Source organism: Polyodon spathula, chromosome 3 (genome assembly GCF_017654505.1).
Source record: "Polyodon spathula isolate WHYD16114869_AA chromosome 3, ASM1765450v1, whole genome shotgun sequence".
NCBI classification, from domain to species: domain Eukaryota; kingdom Metazoa; phylum Chordata; class Actinopteri; order Acipenseriformes; family Polyodontidae; genus Polyodon; species Polyodon spathula.
The window spans coordinates 6984552-7001858 of NC_054536.1; the positions used below are offsets into that span (position 1 = coordinate 6984552).

The window sequence follows — 17307 nt, forward strand, 5'->3', positions numbered from 1 at the left end:
CTGTGAAAAATAAATAAATAAAAACATTGAACTACTCGCTATGTGTAACCCTATTCACAACACTTTCAGGCAGTTTTTTAATGTTGGTTTTGTGAAGCACTTTTTTTTTATTTTTAACAGTCTGTTTTGATTAATAAAATAAAGTATTCAGTTCACTTTCACCAGGGTTTTATATTCCAATTTCTCAAAGTATGGCATACCCAAAAAGAATGTTTATACACATTAAAACAGTCATTGGAGTTCTTTGGGCCCAATATTAATGTAAGTTTAAACAAACAAACAAACAAAATATTTTTTAAACATCATCACATTTTATTCATTCCCACCACCCCAGCATCACCAAATGATTTAACAGGCGTCCATTGTAAAGCCATCACAGTTTCAGAAATAGAAAACTCTACAAAAATACCTGAATGTTTTTATTACTAACTTTTCACAGATGAAGACACTGTCATAATTATATGTGTTTTCCAGCTGGTAAGTTTAAAATGAGGACCAAATGGTTAAGAAGATGTGCATTCATTAAAACAAAAAAAAAAAACAGTTCTCCTGAAAGCAACAAGATTTCAAAGAGTTGAAGTCTGAAGTTTATTTTTGTAAAATATTAATTTACTCTTACAGCTGGAGTTTAGTGTAAATTAGTTTGAGAAGAGTACTCAGCTGGCTGGCAATTCCCTAAATACAGTGATGCTCCATGCCAAAGGGTTGGCATCTCTGCATTTTAATGGTAAAATCTTTAAGAATATCTGTATTATGCTCTTAAATACTCCAAAGCACAATTCGTTTTCACCACCATATAGTCTTGTTTCAAAGTAAAATAATTAAAACAGTTTGCTAGCCATGGTTACTAGCCATTGACTACAAACATGTATATTAATTGCTAAAAACCTCTAAGTTAACTGGAAGAGTGCTGATACTGGCTATCGATTGGTCAGTTCAGCAGTGTACAGTTCCCTGCTGACACTGCCTAGCAGTGGTTTTCACAAAGCCAAATGAAAGGGATAGCAAGATGACTTGGTGAGCGAAGTCTTTCAGTGATCTACCACGCAGCCATTGCACAAAAGATCCGTTCCAAGTTTTACTATGAATTTAAGATCAAGCTCTTATCAAAACCTGGAATGGGTGAATCTGCTGTGCAGTCGGAGTCTTATTTCCATCACTGGTGCCTTCATCTTAAAGAGTAAGTATCTTCAATTGACATTTTCATAATCACTTTAATGGATTTTGCAATCTCATTTTGAGGGGTTCTTATTAGAATCAGTCATTTTTTCTTATGTTCTATAGTTGCTTGCAAACGCATATGTAACCCAGACGGCATCAGCCAAAAGTGTCTTTATACAGGCAAGAGCTAGTACCATCTAATGGATGGGTATTGAGGGTAAAGCTTCTTATTTTATTGCTTGAAATACACAGCTGTGCCCTAGATGTCACTGGCTCTTCTATAATGAAACTTTCAGTGAGTCCATATGTCCATGACAGAAGAGCGACTCCTCAATTTAGAGCACAGCATCTTAATACAACACCCCCCCCCCCAAAAAAAAGCAAAACAGCATTTGAGTAACTGTAAAAAGAACAATGCACAATGATTATGCCATCATATTGTAGATGTAGCTTAACAAGTGACATAACTACTACTGATTGTGCTCATTCTGTTCCAATCTTGTAGGCAGAAGCTATCTGAATAGCAGTTATACTGTGATCATTGTCCAATCCAAACCTAAAACTTAATTAATTGAGATCTAGCTAAATTGTCATCAACCTGGAATAGTTTACAGTATAAATATGATTTGGACAGGAGATTAGAAGCATGTTTCATAGCACTATCAATAGGGTAAAGGTTCACCATGGGCAGCCAGAACTGCACAGCAACAATGCCCACTGTATGTGCATATTAATGGCCCATTTACTCAAAAGTATGTCCTACAGATAACAGCTGTATTGCAGATGTGTTCCTCCTTATAGAAAACAATAATTTCAAATATAAAACCTAGAACCTGATCTGGCAAAGCAGAATTACAGCAAGAGCTAGATGCGAAAAAAGCAAGGGAGCTAATGATGCTCTGTGGGATTCGAAATGCTCAAATAACTTCACCTTACTGCCTCTCTGCTATTCAGATAATATGCTTAGCTGGTTTGGGGTCCCTGCAAGACTAGGAGAGTCATTTGCTATTATATTACTACTGAACACGGATTTCATAAGACTCCTGAATAGTACTGCCAAAGTTAAAGTGTGTTTTTGTAAGCAAACTGACTCAAACCTGTGTTTATAGTAATTATAAACTGGTGCTTTCACAACCCTTTGGAAAGAATGAATTGGGAAAAGTCTATCATTTGTTGGGACTATTTCAGGTTTTCCCAACTGTTTTGTGAACTCATTAGAGACTCTTTAAGACTCAAATGTTTGCATATCTTACCACGAATATCCTAAACTAAACAGGCTGCAGGGAATGGGGAGACTTTCCCACAACTCATCTTAAAGCAAATAGTGGTCTCCACCTGTCTAAACAGGACCAGTAATATTATCTGACTGCTCCCCACCCTGCAGTTTTATACATGATAGGTCAACACACTGAAAACAAAAATGTAAAAGTTTGTATAAAACAGACACGTACTGAAGTGTATTACACTTGCTGAAAGAATGCAAGGCCCTGGTGCCGTTTAGCTTTACTGGTTTATTTTTAATTCGAGGATTGCCATAATTCCAGCTGTGAGTATTAGCCACCTTCCCTAAATGTTATTGGCTAATCAGTTTTAAACAGTATACCTGACCTTTCCCAAACTGTTCTAGAAGTCTTTGTCTTAAGCCTCCCCACCACCTCCTGTACCCCCCTTCCGCTGTTAATTTAAGAGCTTGATACATCACATGTGTTATTTCGTGGTTCATTTTTTATGGCATTATCAATTCAGTTTACCTTTTACAAAATACAGATGCAGACTTTGCTCTTAATTTCAGTGCCAAAAGAGGGACACCTGGGGTAAGGATCCAGTGAGCTAAGAGGCCAATGAGTTTCATTCATTCAGACTTTTAATTATCAAAATCTTCTCTTGCACTTTGAAACCTTCAAATGAAACTTGAGATGTTTTCAGTCCATTCCAAAATAAATACTTAATGACTGGGTGTGGCAAAGTGCCCCGCCCCTGTGTGTATTTTGTGTTGTATGTTGTGTGTTAATGTTGGTGTATAGTCATTGGTACACGGGATATAAAAGGGTCTGTGTAACACGAGTGTTTAAAATGTATATTTGTATTTAGGCACAAGGATTGCACAGCACTTCATGTGCAAGTAAAATGTAGTAATATGTGAGCACGGGGAATTGCACTTTATTAATTCATGTGCAGTTGTACCGAGACTCCAATTGAATGATTGATTAGCAATCGAGTCTTGGTACAGCTGCATAAAAGCAGCATGTTTTCACTCACTCAGGGTTGTGTGTTCGGTGAGTGGAGAACGGGATTGGAGACGGAGGTAACGATAAGAATAGTTAAAGTTAAAGTATCAGCTTACTGTGTTTGTCTGTGTAGTTTGGTTTTTGTTTGTCTCTTTGTTTTGGCTGCCAGTGCCGTGTCCTGTTTTTTGTACTGTTTTATAATAATAAACCGTGCAGTAGCGCATCCATTTATCATTCCATCTCGCAGTACTGTGTGTTTCTTCTGGTATGACGTCCCCACTACAGCCGTCTTTGTCACATTGGCTTTGACAGACTCCATAACAAATGACAGCTGCCAACAGTATGTGGCCTGGTAATATTACTGACAAGCCTTCACAATAACGATCATGGGGCCATTCATTCACGTTGAGCGCAACTAAGGGAACTCAGTTATTATTAGAGAGTAACAAAAATCACATTGCAGACATCCAGCTCTCAATAGGACTTTCGTGTGGTTGTTTTTTTAATCTCACTCATAAGTGCGTTTTTCAGATGATTAGTATTCATTCAAAGCAGTACAATCATTGTACTGCATATTGGCATATTCACATGAACTGGAACAGTTGCTTTAGTCTTTCAGAGGATTGCATGAGACCTGAAGTTAACCTTTCACTACACTTCACATGTGGCCCTCTAGTTCATTCAGATTGGTAGCGCTGGATGTGTCTGGGACAGCTTGTGTGTGCAAATTTGATATTCGCAGTATAACCCTTTGAATAAATGTAGCCCTGTAGAATTGAATATCATATGAGAATAAAATGTTAAACCAGTTTGCTGGAGGTGACTTTGGCATAAGTAGAGTTGCTAAGGTTACTTAAATTAGAATGATGAATGATATGACATGGTAAACAATTAACCATGGTAGCTTTGTAAAAGAGGATGGTTAGTGGTTGGTTGCGCTTGAATGGAATAATAACTGAATGGCTGATGTAGCCCTGCTGCAAATTTGCGCTATTCCGTTAAATCAAAATGTTGTATTTCTTGTAACATAGTAAGAATGCACCAGAATCACATTTATTAGCGTGCTACACCTAAACACAATTCTATTGGACAGGTTTCCCCTCTGAACCAATTAGCCAACAGATAGTGGAATTTGGGGGTGGGACTTAGCATTTTGATTGGGTTTCTGCGAGAGAGAGAGAGAAGAAGGTTCGAGAGAGTGCGAAGGAACAGACGCAACGTGAGGGAGTGAAAGAAAAGTGATAGTAAAAGAAATATTATCTGAATGATATATTTTGTACTTTATTAGCAGAGTATAAGAGGCTAATATATTTCAGTAAACCAAACGTTTTCTGTAGACAGTCACCATTTTATGGTATAGTCTTTTTTGTTTATTATTAATTTACTTTTCTGCTGGCGTCTGGAACTGCTGCTGAGACCCAGATAGCACTCGGGGTGACCAGGAGAAAGCCTCGAGTACCTCTGGCCACGCTGGAAAAGAAGATTTTTCAGGTGTCGTTGTGTTTATTGTGCCCTTCTACGAACTTACCGTGGAAGCAAGAAACGGCACTGTGTTGCTGGTCGTGAGTACTGCTTGCATTCAAAAAACCGTTTTTTGAAAGTATAATTTTGTTGCTTATTTGACATAAAAAAGTGAAGGGGCATTTTTTTAAATTATTATTATTATTGCCACTCCGTACCCGAGCAACGGTTCAGGCCTGCAACGTGAGATTTCTTTTATATTGGTGCACGTGTTCATACACGTGAGTACATGTGTGTGGGCCCACTGTAGTGCAAGAGTTAAATTATTTTGCATAGGAACGCATATTATTTAAGAGTAAATATATTATTTGTAATATTGATTGTATGTTATTTATTTTAATACATAGCCTTTGTTTATTGTGTGTTTATGTTATTATTGAAAATACCTTATTAATGGGCATTTATTTGAGTAAATTGTTTACTTATTTCTGTTGGTGTGTGTTGTGTGAGTGGATACTGGGGTTAGTATTTCATAATTCCTGTTAAGGGGTGCACGTGTATTTAGATGTCCCTTACATAGGTGGAGGCACTGCATTAAAGAAACAGTACACATATATTTCTAACAGACCAATTATAATTTAAATAAGTATTGGGAACCCAGGCCTGTCACTTACAGTGAGTTAGGTGTTGTGTACTCCAGACACTAACAGGAGTGGGAGGGGCGTTACACTTATTTCTATTGATAATTAGTAAGATAGCAAAAAAAGACTATAGTCACTTATGTCCTGAGCCTACTATAGTATGGAGACATGCACAGAGAGAATCTGCAATACCTCCAGGATCATCGTGGACCATCAGTGAATCAGTCTGAGGTGGTCTTTCTTGGGTTCAGGTAATCTGATCAATTGCCTATCTCTGTTAATACTAGTAGCATGTATTGTGTAATTGTGACAGATTGAATGATTTTTGGTGTTAGATCTCCCCTCCGTCTTGTAAGGGCGCTGTGTAAAGGGAACAGAGTACCTTGGACTGTTTGGCCCTACAATTCATTCCCAGGGTTTGGTGGAAGTTGGCCATCTAGAAAGGGGGCAGAGTTACGGTACACTAAACCATTGACCCGGAAGGTTAACGACATGGCATTCGCGGATTGGAGGAGTGGATGTGCTAGTTAACCAAGGGGTCATGGTTGATGGTATAAAAAGGGGACGTAGTGATGTGATCGGTTCCTAGTAATGGTTATGCTATGACCGAAGGGACCCGAGTTGAGAAACTAACCGTGAGTGTTTCTGTTTGTTTTGTCTGTCTGTCTAAAGTCTACTGTTTGTCTTGTTTGTTAGACTGGACAGCTAACGTGATTCAGAGCTGTCGCCCACAGCCAGCATAAAACCCGGACAAAACAGCACTAACTCTTCACAAGTAAATTGTACTTTCACCACTCGCACTGCAGCACTCCCTGGGAGAGGTGACCGTGTTTGTGTTTGGTGTTTGGACTTTTTATTGTTTATGGGACTGCAACCCTTCATATTATCCCTGTGCAATACACATAGCTGTATATTGCTGGTTCTCTTGTTTGGTTTCTGTTTGGTCATCAGACCTCTGGATATAGAATAAACAGAACTCATTTTCAACCATACTTTGTTGTTTGTCTCGTCATTGTTGCATTACCACACTGCACCTGCACGTACCACATACCACTTTCCCACTGGAATCAAGCAAGTTTACCAGAACATTTCAGTGCAAAAACATGTCCGACCTGCCTTCAGCTTCTCCGACCAGCTCTGTTATTATGTAAACAACAACAACAAAAAATCCACTTAATCTACACACATCTGCAACAGATTAAGATGATTTTACAGCTGGATCAAAAAATAATGCTGCACACCAGTCAGTAAACTATAAAACCTGCTGCAGGCACTAGGCTTGTGTGAAAAGTTTGTTTTCCAGAGCACTGAGTGATGCTTGGGCAGGTTATTATTGACGCCGGCACACACTGGTGGTACCAGGCAGTGCTCTGCACAAGGGAGGGAGTGAACACAACACCCCCAGATGCATTTAAATGAGATGAGATAATACACATCTGGTGCTAGACAGCTACAGCAGCAATCCTCGAGTGATGTGCTGCACTGGCAATCAGTTATTGGCTCCAACTGTTAATTGCACTGTGCTAGTGAATTTGTCACAATTAGGGAAAAAAATATAATAACTCTTTTTAAAGTTACATAACACATATATATACACACAGTGGCTTGTGAAAGTATTGACCCCCCCCTTGGCATTTTTCCTATTTTGTTGCCTTACAACCTGGAATTAAAATAGATTTTTTGGGGGTTTGTATCATTTGATTTACACAACATGCCTACCACTTTGAAGATGCAACATATTTTTTATTGTGAAACAAACAAGAAATAAGACAAAAAAACAAAAAACTTGAGCGTGCATAACTATGCACCCCCCCCCCCCCCCCCCAAAGTCAATACTTTGTAGAGCCACCTTTTGCAGCAATTACAGCTGCAAGTCTCTTGGGGTATGTATCTACCTCCTTGCCTGGTCTGTGAGTTTTGGTGGGTGGCCCTCTCTTGCCAGGTTTGTTGTGGTGCCATATTCTTTCCATTTTTTAATAATGGCTTTAATGGTGTTCCGTGGGATGTTCAAAGTTTCGGATATTTTTTTATAACCCAACCCTGATCTGTACTTCTCCACAACTTTGTCTCTGACCTGTTTGGAGAGCTCCTTGGACTTCATGGTGCCGCTTGCTTAGAGGTGCCCCTTGCTTAGTGGTGTTGCAGACTCTGGGGCCTTTCAGAACAGGTGTATATATACTGAGATGAGATCATGTGACACTTAGATTGCACACAAGTGGACTTTATTTAACTAATTATGTGACTTCTGAAGGTAATTGGTTGCACCAGATCTTATTTAGAGGCTTAATAGCAAAGGGGGTGAATACATATGCACGCACTACTTTTCCGTTATTTATTTTTTAGAATTTTTTTAAACAAGTTATTTTTTTCACTTCACCAATTTGGACTATTTTGTGTATGTCCATTACATGAAATCCAAATGAAAATCAATTTTAATTCCAGGTTGTAAGGCAATAAAATAGGAAAAATGCCAAGGGGGGGGGGGGTCAATACTTTTGCAAGCCACTGTATATGTATGTGTGTGTGTGTGTGGAAATGTATTAGAACACCTCAAGATTTGTCATTGATATCCTTTATATACCTACCTGCATGAGAACCTCAGGGTGTGAGAATTTTCAATTTTAAGTCAGTAATAACAATGACATGGAAACAATAGGAACATGTGTGAAAATGTTAGACCACTTTATGCTTTAATTAGGCATCTTAAACAACTTCTGAAACGTCTAATGTATTTTATCATTTGTGGCAATGTGTTTCTTTTCTCTTACAGTTTTGAAAATAATTTCATGTATGGCCTATTAAAGTCGTTAATCAAATTAGACAATCATAATTTGCCTATTTTTACACTTTTTCAAGATTTTCACTGTATGTCATACCACAACAAATCAAAACTATACAAACAATTAGGAACTAATCCTATTTCCACCTGACCTGACCCAGTGTTTTTACACCTTGCTGTATGTGAAGCCCCTGTCAGGCAGATAGACATTATGATAAGAATGTTTGCTAGTCACTAGTGGTAAATTAAATGAGATACAGTAGATCACATCTTAGTAAGGGGGAAATGAAAAGGGTTACATCATCTTCCTGTCCTGACATAGAAGACTTTTGAAAGTGAACAAGTGCATTTAAACAGTAAGGACTTTGATTAAAAGCCCCATAAATATAATTGCTTCACTGTATCTTTGCTTAGCTTGCTAGGTGTAGTACCATTAGTACTAAAACACTGCTGGTAGTTCTTTAAATGAGGACAATGCCATCTCTGTCCTTGGGATTCTCAGTGTCATCCTTGTTCATGTAAACCAATCAGATTAAGCCAACAAGCCTTGAATACCAACCATGTACACTGTCTCACACTACCAGTTTGTTGAGGAAGAGAAAGAACAGATGGAGGGATTTTTTGTTGTTACTTTCACCCCTTTTATCAGTAAACGTGTTACAGCTCACAAGATGAATGATTGTGTGCTGCAGTGCAAATACATTGTTTACTATAGCTATAGTAACAATAACTATATCACTTTATCAGTTATATACAAGATAACATACTGTATAGAAATTCATAGTCACGGCAAATAAACGTTCTTATTAATGAATTTCACGACACATAATACATTTGTATGACTCCCTTAATTGATAATGAATTCATTATGTAAAGACACTTTTTTTAATTTAGCGTGACCAATTATTATTACCCCCCCCCCCCCCAATTTTGAATGTCCATTTATGTTTTTTCTCCTCACTGTAGCGAGTCCCCACACAGCACAGACATTCTGAGGGTGTGTGAGCGTCCGCCAATCTCACAAGCCTAATGCCAGAATCGCTTTTACGCTGATCAGATTAAGAGAGCAGAGAACAGCCCTGCTTTTTATCCAGTCTGAATGTGTCTGGTCAGTAGAAGAAATGATGAGGAGAAGCAATCCCTGACGGTTTCCCTTCCACCACCCCGGGAGCGTCAGGGCCCATTTGGCGCCCCCCTCGGAGTCCCCAGCAAAGATTGGCCTCTTTTTACAGCCTGGACGCGAACTGGTGGGGACTGAGCTCTGTGACTCATCCTGCACTCCCCGCGGCAGCACTTCAGCTGGATGAGCCACTCGGGGATCTTAAGACATTTTTAATATCTGGTACAGTTCGGGAAGTTCAAAACAGAAATAAAAAAGAGAATGTTTTTTGTTACACACACCTTACAGTAAAAATCTGTATGAATGATTCTGATCTGAAAATTTAAAGTTTTAGGCTATGTCCACGCTAGAAACCCAATCTCCAGAACCGTACTTGAAAAACATTCTAATTAATTGAGCCACACTGAAGTCCCGTTTTCATATTTAGTCGGGCTTAATGCGTACAAACACAATTCAAATAGTTTGGCTACAGTTCCTAGCAGTGCTATGGACAGTGGGACTTAATACAACAGTGTCCCACCATGCACCATGTTTTATGTTTACCACTCTGAAAGTAAGAAGTCCATGCTCACGGAAGACATAACTCTTCCTAGCATGAACGTTATGGCTTTGCTTCGTTTGGAGCTCTGAAGTTCTTGATAATTTAATCGCTCCAGATATCATGCCCCGATCTTGGCATCGGACCACGTCGTTCCATGATCCACCATTTTACAACATACGTCTCAAAAATTGTATACAGTGAAGTTCAGCTTCTTCAGGTGCCTGTTCTGTGTATTTGCAAGGTCCATGCGCCAAACATATCAAAGAGCACTTTAGGATATTGGAAGGTACACAAAAAAACATTAAAACATTAATAAATGCTGCCATGTGATACTACAGTATAGAGACTTGATTCTCAAAGCACTTTACTCCAAATCGGCATTTGCACATGTTTTCAAAAAGAAAAAACAAACCCAATATCCCCAAAGCAGTAGCTCTTTGCCGGAAGGTTTCTCTTATCGTGGTGCTGACTACTGTTACCAAACAAGTGTAAACATAAACTGTGCTTCAAATTGACTCCATTCAACACCTGTTGAAGTTGAGATAAGCAGTTACTATCTCAGCACATCCCTGCACAGCCTCAAATGCCCTCCAATCAGATAACTTTGACAGTGCCATTCATGACATTGCTGTGTGAAGTACCTATTCTAATCTATCTCGGAAAAAATATTTGTACGCATCATCATGACAAGAAATGCACCTGAGTCCTAATGCATAGAGTATTGATCTGTTGTTTGTACTTATTAATTTATTAATTGTTTTTTTAATGAGACATTGCCATCTATACAATTGAGTTAAATGGTGCTGGATCTAAAAACCTTCACACTGAACCCTCTCAGATGTTTTTTCATATTGTTCCATATAGAAGCAAACTAAGAGGACTCACGTGCTGTGTTTGATTCTCATTAACCAATCAAAGTTAGTAGCAATGCTGTACTGCCATCAACATTTCAAAGTAATGGGAACCAAGAGACTAAACATTCCCTTCCCCTTTATAAGCATGACCGTGGCTTTTCTCATCGTTGGGCTGACACACACTTTGTTAACAATGAATTGCTTTTGAAACACTAAAACAAAATCATTTGATAAGCGGGGTCTTTAATTCACAGCCATTAATAGCCACTTCAAGCCAGATTGACCCTTCATCTTTCAAATACATTTCTACCCTGCTTATGCAAAGGCCTGAATTGCATGCAAAATACATCCAGGAAAACTTTCTCCATAACCTGCTTTCAGAATTACTCACCCCAGTTTCCTGCAACTGTTTCCGAACCATAACATGGGCATTGTTCTCTTATCAGGATCCAGATTTCATGTCTGCAAGGGCTTTTCTTTTCCTAAGCAGAACGACTGTAAGATGTGCTTCTCTTGTTTCAGTGTTGATGTATTCATATAGGATATCCATGCAGGGGTGTTCAGTGGTCTGTCATACGTTCAGTTTTCTATTTTATTCTTCAGGCTGTGGAGTTGCTAGAGTTGGAAGGCCCATGCATTTCTCTGCTTTACCTTGGTTATTACCAAGGTTTACAGGGCTTTTACTGTTTATTTAATACACTATGCTATTTATTTGCCACAGCACACCACAGTAAAATCTCTTGAGAGGCTTGCTTCAGAGTGTGATCAGTGGCAATGGCTGGTTGAGATGATGGTGTAGATGGTAGATGGAGGGCAGGTAAGATAGAGACTGATGTAGGCCAGAGGCTGTGTGTGAATTAGCTAGTGATAAATTGTTATTTGTTTCCCCTTACCAAACAGATTCATTTTTGTCGGATTGCACGGGACCTTTTTGTCTGACAGGCTAGAATTATACAGTTTGCAAATTGTGAACCATGTTGAAAATAATAAAAAAAAACACGTGAATTGACATACAATATTTTATGTCGTTGCTCCTGTTCATCATATTATTCGGTCCACCGCTGGAATTGTTTAAGATTATGTTAAAACATGGCTAGGGAAATGTAGGCAAGCAACTACCGACACCAACAGTAAGGCAGGAAACCCCTCCGATCCACAAGCAGATGAAAATATAAAGTATACATGGGCGCTATTGTAAATTAAGGTCAGTATATTAGGTCTATAAACAAGAATGCTCTCCATCCCTCTTCCATAATGATGAGATCCTGGTGCCCAGTAAGTAAAAACATCCCGAATGAAATGCTCCAAGGTGGGACTCTGAAAGCTGATAAAATACTGTAAGTTGTAACTATAAAACTTTAGGTTTGCTGTAAATAATACAAATATTAGTATCAATGTTATAAAGTTCGCTTGAAGGAAGAATATTGGGTCATCTACATGGTACAATATAAGGAAAACTAGAACAGATGGTTTCCCTAATAGCACCTTAAAAGAATTTTAGTATACTAAAAGCATAAATTAATTCACTTCATATTTTTCATTTCCTTAAGGGGAGGTACCGTACAGGCCACGATGGATTCAGAAGTTTATACATGATGTAATTTGCACCCTAGTTTCTGGCAAGGACGCAGAGGCAGTGAAGTAAGTGTAGATGAAGGATGGGTGGCTTTCTTTTTGGCTCTGCAGGGGGGTTTCAGAGGGCTGTGTGCTTAAATACAAGCTCTGAAGCTGAATGCAAATTACCCTATGTTAGCCATGTTGACTGTTCATAATGTTATTCTGGCACTGGCTCTTTCCAAAGGTTTAGATTAAAATAACTTATGAGTTATGAGCGGACCTGGCGCCTCCCTTTTCCTTTGTAAACAGCCCTAATCTGCAGTCCAGCTGTGCCTTGTAACTCACTAGAGTACAGCAATGACTATTGCCTCTGGGGAAACTGTACTAATCCTACCTTGCTTTTCATCACGAGTGTTATTGCATCTTTTTGGTTTCTCGTTTCTGGGGTGTTCAAAAAAACCAAGGTTGACAACTAAATCACAAAATGCCTCATCGACATTGAGCATATTTCAGGAGTTTTGCAAAAAGAACAGCCAGGGGTTGACTTTTCATCCTGGAATATGAATTGCCCAAAAGAGATTGGTTTGTTCAGGCCAGTTAGAGGAAGTTTAAAGCTCTCACACCACATCAGCAGCAGAACCTCTTTATATAGTGTGGTTAAGATGCTTTCTTGCAGTGTGGGTGGTCACCACTGGTTTGCTCCCAGCCTCTGCCCTGTCTCATTGGTGACGTGGCTTGTCATAGATACAGCTGCTTGCTGAGGTTAAAGGGGGAACAGTGTAACGGACAGTGTTGTGTGATGCACTGGTGTTATGACTTCTGCCCTCTTGTCAAGTAGACGAGATTAAGGGCTCTATAACCACAAATGCAGACAAGCCTGGTATTTTGCATAGTGGTTAAGGCGCTCACCTGCGGTGTGCGTAGTCATGTGATCATGCACCAGCTCCGCCCTGTTACACTTTGAGAGGCACGTAGGTCTGAAGATAAATGTGCTTGCTTTCGGATGAGTTTGATTTTTATGAACAAAATAAGAGATGGATTGGCCAAGGACTGAAATGGATTTGTTTATTGCCCATCAGTGCAGCCAGTCCTTGGCCCAGATTCATTTTAATCCTTGTACTCACTCCAGACTGTCTGCAGAAATAAAAGAACCTACACCCTCTACAACCCTCACAGAGGACAGAAGATACATAAAAGGCATTCAGCTACAAGAGAAAACATGCTGCACGACAGTGCAACACAAAGGAAGTGATTACTTTATCAGTCTTTTCACAAGTCTCCCTAATATTTAACAAAGCACTTGCATCAGTGTAATGGATTACTCAAATATCTAACTCATGTGTTGCATCTAAATGTTGCATCTCATTATATTGTGTTGTTATAAGCTCACGTGTCCCAAACAAGGTACTGTAGTTTGGCTTAATCTAGTTTTTACATATGTTGTGTGTGTGTGTGTGTGTGTGTGTGTGTGCTTGTGTATGTTTGCAAGTGGTTGATTTTGGGGATGGGTTGAATCAGTACATAATTTTTTCAATCAATTACATTTTTTATTATTATGATTAACTGTTAACAAATGCTGTACTGCCTTCTGTTTGGCAAACCACGGGGGCTGGAAATAAGCAACATATTTAACCCTGGATACAGTTATCGTTAAAAATATAAACGTCAATATCCTATTCTCAGAAAGTAAATGTAACAGGACAGAGGATGGGCATGAACCGGCGACCCCGTCCACCGCAGGTGAGCGTCTTAACCACAATGCAACAGAGTCAAGCTTGTATACATTCGTGGAATTGCAGCTTTTAACCTCATCTCATCACACCGGAGGGACAGGACAGAATCCGTAATGGCAGTGTATCACACAACACTACCAGTTACATAAACATTATTTATAATGCTGCATGTGAAAGCAAAGTCATGTTTCAAATCAGGTTTTGTCTCGTCAGGACTCTGAAGTCATGTAATACACCGCTGCTGTAAGAGATTCATGCATGGGATTTCCTTGTACAGTACACCAAAAGTATTAAAAAGCCAAAGATCCCTGTTTGCAAATTTTTGATAAAGGATTACACTAGAACAATGTTAATCTTGTGAGACATGGTGCTACCCCAGTCTGCGTGCACGCAAAAGGGAAACAAGAATATCACACACAAAACACCTTTCAAACTAGTTTGTATCAAATAGAACCTCTTTGTGGACAGAAAAAAAAACTTCTTTAGATGTGACATGGTTATAAAAAATGCCCTTCTGTACACTAGTGAAGGGCCAGATTCACTTTTATCCTTGCAGTGATTCATTTGATTACATTCTGTTCAAGCAAATGCTGCTCAACATACCCTTTTTCTGCCGAAGTCTTGTAATTTCACCCACAAAAAATGTGTAATAAATAGAATTGGGCCTCAAATCAAATTTAATCACATGGTGACTGTATGCATTATAAGGAAGCACAATGGAAGCAATGTTTCTAAAAAGGAAGAAGTCGTTTTGCCTTTTCTATGCTGACGTTAAGGGCACACTATTTGCTAGTCACTGTGTGTAATGCCTCTTCCTATAAACTCACAGCCACAGTCTGAGCTTTGCTATCCCTTCAATGTAAACAACAGCACGAGGCAGGCATACTACATAATAGGAGTGCTATGTGTCAGGTCACAGCATGGTACCAAGAAGACAGCACTTACCATGTAGTGCCCTTATCAGTGCTTCAGTGAAATGATTGGTTTGCACTGAGTTGCATTGAGTTGACTTGCTTGAGTCCCCTGTAGACATTTCTTTACTACTAATTTATCAACATTGCACAACTTAACAATGCATTGCAACAACTAGGTATGTTTTGTTGCTTGTAGAGAATGTTTATATACTAGTCATAAGGGTAATTGACAGAGACAGTCACAAGTGTTGCTTTTAACTTGTTTACTGATCCCAATAAGATGACATGCACAGCAACCTTACATAAATATATCATGCAATAACAGTGCAGTAATTTCCCAGTAAACATGCTTTTTCCATGCTTACACTATGCACTCACTACTATACTATAATTTGCCATGTTTACCATGAGTTTTTTCCATTCATTACTATTCTCTATGATTTAGCATTCTTGTCTCTCGTTTACCATGCTTTACTACACTTTGCTGTGCTTTCACCATGGTAGAGCACAGTAAACTTTTAGAAGCAGTTATAGTTCACAAGTTTACAAGCTAAAAGTGAGCACATTTTGTTGATTGATAAGATTCAAAATAAATAGGACAATCCTGCTTAAGCAGTAGCTGAGTCATATCCAGGTTTTCCATTGCAACAAAAGCACTCTGTTCTTTTATATGGAATAAAAAAAAAATCTAAGCTAAAGGTTACCAAGGGCCACAAGCAAAATAGAGTTTGCAGGTTGAGGATCACTATTAACTGACCCACCCAATCCACAACACATATCATAAAACAGAATGTTAAAAAGAATGTTAAAAAAATCCACATCTTAATAATTAATACAATGCCTCTTTTTAGAATAGTTCTCAGAGAGGGACTGTATCAAAAGATTGCTGTTAGAACACACTGAAACCCACAGTACCTTTCCATAAAAAACAAACAAACAAAACAACATGATGCTGATTTCAAGCCGTAATAACATAAACAACTTGGCCCAGCTCCCAGTTTTGACTCGCAGGCTGCAAGCCACAGTCTATCAGCAGCTATTCACTGCTCTTCATAAAACAAGGCCATTTTATGCACACAAGCTTGTGTGTAAAAAGGGAAACCAGAGAGAGAGATTTAACCAAATTGTTACAGTTACTTAGCAGTCATTACAATCCCCAACAGCATAATCACTAAACTATGTGTATATTTATAGCTCTGGCATAAACATTTTCCATTAAAAACAGTAAAAAATCCCTTACCTCATACACAAACTGAGGGGATTGTTCTCTGCTAAAAAAGCACAGCAGCTAGAATAATCCCCAGAACCTTATCTGGTGTGCATCCTTTAAATCACCAAGTCTGTCTCTCCTAGCAGCTTACACTTTCTACTCTGAATGTGCACTGTGTTAATTTAACCACTTGGTTGCTGGAGCCAGAGGAGAAAGGCTGGATTTGGTAGATGTGCTGCCTTCACCAATTCAGTCCCTCCCTGTGATGTTCCTAGACAGTCCTCGGCTCCATGAAGCACTTTTGCACAAACATTCAATTTTCACACGCCCGTTACCCACTTACCTAATTACGTCTGGGCCAACTTTCGAAGTAACGGTGGAACATTCCAGAAGAGTAAGATAACTTACTCTTGTGTTCCTTCCAAAATTAAAGGCATGTGTGGAATTTCATGCCGGATACTGACAGACAGAAAAGAGAACCACCTCAAAAGAAGCACATGCTTCAGAGCGAACCAGGTCAGCCCCAAAATGGTGCAACCATTAGAATTATTAATTTTTTTAAGGAAGCATACATGCCCAAAAACACCTGTTTATCGAACGAAAATAAACCAATTCATGTTCAAGTAACAGCTGGAGCATACAAAGTATTCCTCTGAAATTAGAACCTGCTGTCTGTATGAGTTAAACCACCAGGGCTTCTGGCTTTTGTCTGGAATTTTCCCCATATATCAATCCTGAATGAAATGCACACTGACATAATGGGATCAATTAAAGAACGCAGTAAAATAAATAAAAACATAAACCATCACAGAAGGAGACTATATGCAAATTACACAGTGCTGGTTATTGTTTACATCACCCGTACAAATATGCACCATACTGGAAGAACAAGTGTTGATCTGTCCTTGTAGAGACCCGGAAATAGTGCTGGTTAATGTAAATAGAGGCCTTTTCCAAATTCATCCCATTACTGCTTTTTATAGTCTGTGCTGTACATACCGGAATAACTGGCTGTAATTTCTGTCATTGATCTCTATTACCATTGTAAAATCATGAATCGTGTTGTCAAGTACCATATGGTAAAAACAGCATGATACACAGGTAGAGT

At 38.9% G+C, this 17307-nt stretch overlaps 1 protein-coding gene across 1 annotated transcript in view; it reads right to left on the reverse strand.

Annotated features, from left to right (window-relative positions):
• LOC121311564 (junctional protein associated with coronary artery disease-like) overlaps positions 1 to 16382 on the reverse strand; it is a 49924-nt gene extending 33542 nt beyond the window's left edge. The window contains exon 1 of the mRNA XM_041243974.1: positions 16230 to 16382. The gene's annotated coding sequence lies outside the window, so the exon portion shown is untranslated. The remainder of the gene's footprint in view (positions 1 to 16229) is intronic.
• Positions 16383 to 17307: the final 925 nt, after the last annotated feature.